Here is a 6,000-nt window from a genome sequence, read left to right on the forward strand (position 1 = left end):
TGAGAAAGGGTCTCGGCCCAAAACGTTGACTGTTTATTCATCTCCATAATTGCTGCCTGACCTCCTGCGTTCATCCAGCTTTTTGTGTGCAGAGCAAAATGTATGTTCTGCCTGTGACCATGTAGGCTCCCTCTGGTTACTCCGATTTCCTCCCATATTCCAAAGACATGCAAGTTGGGGTTAATAAGTTATGGGCAGGTTATTTTGGCACCAGAAGCACGCCTGGTCGAGCAGTCACTTGCATGTAATGCTCCTTTGGTTGACATCTTCTGCATATTCCACAAAACCACTTCTTCAACGTCCTTTACATTTGATTTTCATCTTGAATGTGATTCTTGAACTGCTGGAGCCTACTATTCGCAGTTTGGAGATCGTTTGGGTGTTTCAGTGCTCTGCAGTCTCCAGGAGGATTCCAGGAGGCAGGGGCGGTGTGCAGGAACCTCATGACGAGAAGGCTGTGAGCCAATGTTTGACGCCCTTTTGCCAGTCATAGCTTCCATTATTCACCAATTAAAGTGATGAGGGAGACTGAAACACTCACTGCCTGCCTTTTTTATCACTGGTGAGATAGCTCTACCAAGGAGAGGGGAGGCTGCCTTTTATTCACTGCAGGATCACTCTGCACGGAGAGGGGGGATTGTCTTTATATCATGGGGGAATCGCTCTGCTATGGAGAGGAGTGACTGCTGTTTACCGCTGGGGAGATCATTCGGCATGGAGCAGGGGACTACCTTTTTTATTGTTGGTGAGATTACTCTGCTATGGAAAGGAAAATGTTGTCCAGGTTTTTCTGCATTTTGGATGTGGACTTGGACTGTGGACTTTTTTTTCTGTCTTATGGTCTTTTATATTCTGTGTTTATCACCCGATCCTTGTTGTGTTTATCTTGTGCGGGGAGGGGGATTTTGGGGTCAATGTGCCTGTTCTGCTTTTGTTTGTGTTTTTCTGTGGTGAGGAGGGATTTGGGGGTTGATGATCATGCTCCCTTCCTTTTTTTTTCTTGGTTTTGTGTCTATCTGAAGATAAAGAGTTTCAGAGTTATATACTTTGATAATAACTGAACCTTTGAACACTTGTAGACTGCTTCCAGCACATCCTCAGACTGTGCTGGTCATTGATGCAAATGACACATTTCACTATTTGTTTTGATGCTTTGATGCATACGTGATAAACAAAGGTGCTCTTTAAAAACTCAATCCAATTAAGTGTTAGACAGTGCAGAGAATTATAGCCATATGTAGGGAGACAAGAAGGAGCCCGACAATTTAATGGCGCCCTATAAGACAGTTGGTGTCTTATGACTAACTCTGACCTGAACCAATGGCTTTCCATCACAAGCTGAAGAAAGATTGTCAATGTGAAGATTCTAACCACAAAGGTTATCATCTTTGCCTTTGGATGTGGCCGCTGATCAGGGAGAGGGGCCTCATTCTTACCACTGAACACCCCAATTAACTTCACATTGCATGATCTTTCAGAAGTCTTATTACTAAGAGACACCCTTAAGACACAAGAGACTGCGAATTCTGGGTTCTAGAACAACACACAAATGAAAAACGCTCCCTCTACCTGCAGATGTACCGTGGAGAGCATTCTGATTGGTTGCTTCAGCATCTGGTATAGAGGCTGCAAAGCACAGGATCAGAAAAAGCTGCAGAAGGTTGTCAACTCCGTCACCTCCATCACAAGCCCCCGTCCGTCGAGGACATCTTATAAAGGCAGTGCCTCAAGAAGGCAACATCCATCATTAAAGACCCCCAACGTTCAGGACATGCCCTCTTCTCATTGCTACCATCAGGGAAGAGGTACAGGAGCCTGAGGACACACACTTAACATTTTAGGAACTGCTTCTTTCCCTCCAGAATTAGATTTCTGAACCTCCATGAACCCATAAACACGACCTCACTATTGCACAACTCCATTTCTGCACTGGTTAATTATTTTATTTCTTATTGCAACTTACAGTAACTTTTTTATGTCTTACACTGTACTGCTGCTTAAATTTCACAACATATGTCAGTGATAATACACCTGATTCTGATTCTCATTCCAAACGCTGGAGGAACACAGTGGGTTGGGCAACATTCATGGAGAGGAACTGAGACGTTTCATCTGGACTGGAAAGTGGGAGAGAGATAGCTAATGTAAAGAGGTGGAGCAAAAAATGCCAAGTGATTGGTGGATCCAGTTGAAAGAGGGGTGTTTGATAGGCAGATGAGGGTGGGAATGATGTCAGAAGCTGGGAGGTGATATGTGGAAGTGAAAAAGGTCTGAAGGTATTGGTATCTGAGAAATCTGATAGAAAATGAGATGATCCCTCTAGGAAACTGTCCACATCCAACTAACGCTGGGGTTAAAACCTTGATGCTGCCTTAAAAAAAAAACTGCCCTGTCTGTCATATTCTTCCAGCAGGTGAGTTTGCTTGTTGGTTGTTGTAAAGAACCTCTGTTGCCAAATTTTAAATTATTGGAATTCAAGGCACCAAGCTTTGGTTTTGGTTTGAAAAGGCAGGTTGGGGCCTTTCCCCAGTGTACACAGATAGAAGAATCACTCTGCTGTAAAGATATTTCACTGCCTCAGGACAGCAGATAACTACTATAATTAATATTGTTATTTATTTGAAATAGGTTTACATTATCTACCATTAGGTTAAATGATATGCAGGGAAGGAGAGAAGATTTTCTCAGGTGGGGGTGAGATCAGTAGAATGGTCACTACCGTTTTTGGTATCTTCACTGTAGATGCGTTAGGTCCCACACCAAGTTCAGTAAGAGTAATTACCCTTCAACCATCAGGCTCCTGAACTAGAGTGGAAACTTCACTCCTTCAGCTGAAGTGATTCCACAACCTATGGACTCACTTTCGAGGACTCCGCAACTGATGTTCTCAAATCAATATTGATTGTCATTGGTATTTGCTCAGTTTGTCTTTTTTTGCACATTGGTTGTTAGTCAGTCTTTCTGTGTAGTTTTTCATTGATTCTATTGTGTTCCTTTATGAACTGTGAATGCCCACAAGCAAACAGAATTCCCATGTCAGCTACAGTTGTGTCATCCTGCCTTTAGAATATTCCATTTTCATTGGGATTTATCTATACTGTGCCTTCTGAATCTCCCCTAAAAACTCTAGCCATTGCCGTTCTGCTGTCATCCTTGCGAATGTCCCCTTCCAATCCCCTTTGGCCAGCTCCTCTCTCAAGTCTCTATAATTCCCTGTATCCACTGTAATATTGGTATATCTGACTATAGCTTCCCCCTCTCAGATTGCAGGCTGAAGTCTATCATATTATGATCACTGTCTCCTAAGGGTTCTTAAACAAATCCAGTTCATTACATAGCACTCAGTCCAGAGTACCCTTTCCCCTAGTGGGCTCAACCACTAGCTGCTCTAAAAACCCATCTCAAACGCATGCTACAAGTTCACTCTCTTGGGATCCAACACCTTGATTTTCCAAATCCACCTGCACATTGAAATCCCCCATTAATATAGTAATGTTGTCCTTTTGACTTGTACTTTCTGTCTCCCACTATAACTTGTAGCCCACATCCCGGCTACAGTTTGGAGACCAGTACATAACTACTATGGGGGTCTTCTTACCCTTTTAGTTTCTCAACTCTACCCACAACGATTCTACATCTTCCCATCCTTCTCCTTCTAAGGATTTGATTTCATTTTTTATCAACAGAGCCACCCCAGCCCCTCTGCATTTTCTGCCTTTGCAGTTTTGTTTTTATAGGAGCTACGATGTTGATCCATTTAGAAATCAGGATCTAACTAAATACAGAATGAGTTAGTAAGGTGTCCCGGCACTGAGGACACCTTCTAAAGGAGATGCCACGAAAAGGCAGCATCCATCATTAAGGATGCCCATCACCAACAACCTGCCCTCTTCTTCTCACTGCTACTGTTAGGAGGAGGCGCAGGAGGGCAAAGACTAACAAAGTTTCAGAAACTGCTTCTTTCCCTCCCCATCAGATTTCTGAATGGACAATGAGTCCGCAAACCCTTCCTCTACCTGTTGTTCCCTCTCCTTTTGCACCATTATTTATTTTATATACATATATACTTTTTAATGTGATTTATAGTTTTTATTACTATATTGTAATAGCTGAGGGTCTTAGCAGGGGATGAGCTCCCACTACCTATTAAATGCTCCCAGTGGAGTGCATCTTAGATAACCTCTGATGACCAAGACAAGCCCTTGACCTCATGTTTGACCCAGCTACTAAGCCTGGTGGAACCATTTCTACCGACAGAAGGGGCACAGGTAGACCAGTTACTGCAGGCAGATGAGGCTTGTCAGCTGTGGCTGGCAGCTCATCTAGGAGAAGGAAGTCTCCGATCTTAAACCTGTGCTGCCCTGCACCTATAATGTGGGAAGGCTTTGGGAGTACACCCAGAGGAAAAGTCCAGAGCTGATGTCCTGAAATGCCACTCGAACCATACTGTATTGGTCTCTGCTGTTCCTTTGGAATCAAAAGCTGTGTGGAGAGGGAGAACCAGCTGTATGGGCAACAGCTTGCTCTCCTTATTGCACTGTCCTGGTTGGTGCATCACATAGAGGGTATTGCAAAGTACTGCTGCTGCAAAACAACAAATTTTACTATCTACATCTGCTGGTGACATTAGACCTGATTCTGATTCTGATTCTGATAAGGGACTGGAGAGGTTTTATTTATTCCCCAGGATGAATGGAAAAAGGAGGCTTTGAAGAGATTTGGCACTCAACACAGCCATCATCAAGAGCATGAAAATCCAAGCAAAACACACGTGTTGGTTGGAGAGACAGACTTCTAGCAATCTTACTGGACAGCAGAGTTAGAGCTTCTTCAGGCTCTCCCACACTCTGGAGAAGGCAAAGCACAGGCAGGTTAGTGTGGGATTGTGAAGGGGAATTTAAACAATGTACAACCTTATGCACATGCTGCCGTTGCAGTTGGACATTCCAGGAACAGAAGTGGCAGTAAATACAACAAGTCACGCTGATGGAGGATCTTCAACCTGAAACGTTGACTCCGCTTCTCTTCCCACAGATGTGGCCTGACCTGTCACCACTGAGGTCTCATCACAAAGGCAACAAGTTGTTTTCTGTACTGTGCACTTCACGTGCATTTTTGAGTTAGATTTTATTAACTTACTTGTGGTAATATTTTGTTTTATGTGCTGTGTGTGATATGTGGTTTGTGGATGCACCGTAGTCCCGAGGATTGTTGTTTCTTTTGGTTGGATTAATATACAGTCAGACAACAATAAACTTGAACTTGAACTTGATCCAGCTTTCTTGCCTTTATTATTTAAAGCTTTGAGTTTAAAAGTCAGGAAGGTACGCTGCAGCTTTAGGCAGCATCTGGAGTATGGCATACAGATCTGGTTGCCCCATTATGGGAAGGGTGTTGAGGCCTTAGAGAGGGAGCAGGAGAGGTTTACCAGGATGCTGCCTGGTTTAGAGGGAATGAGGGTGGACAAACTTGGGTTGTTTTCTTTGGAGCAGCTGAGGAGAGATCTGATAGAGATTTATAGGATTATGAAAGGCAAAGATAGAACAGACAGACAGTATCTTTTTCCCAGAGTTGAAATGTCTAATACCAGAGGGCATGCATTTAGGGTGAGGGGGGGGGGGTAGGTTCAAAGGAGATATAAGGGGCAAGTTTTTTGCACGGAGAGTGGTGGATGCCTGGAATGAGCTGCCTAGAGGGTTAGTAAAGAAAAACAAAAAGAAAAGGGCCCACTTTAATGAAACAGTCTAATGCGCAATGTTGAAGCTCATTGTTTTCCTGTCTGTTTGTTCTCCATCGATTTCCCCCAGGTGTCGGCCCCATTCCAAGTCCACTCCGTTCTGCAGTCTACAACCTCTCAGTTCTGGCATCTTCCGCTGAACAAAAGCCTGTGAATCCTTTGCTCTCAGGCACACAAGAAAGAAATACACTCCCTTCATTGGACAGTGCACATTCCAAAGCCCCCGTTATCTCTAGTCATAACCAAACACTGCAGCTACAGAG

The sequence above is a fragment of the Hypanus sabinus genome, chromosome 12, assembly GCF_030144855.1.
Source record: "Hypanus sabinus isolate sHypSab1 chromosome 12, sHypSab1.hap1, whole genome shotgun sequence".
Lineage (NCBI taxonomy): Eukaryota > Metazoa > Chordata > Chondrichthyes > Myliobatiformes > Dasyatidae > Hypanus > Hypanus sabinus.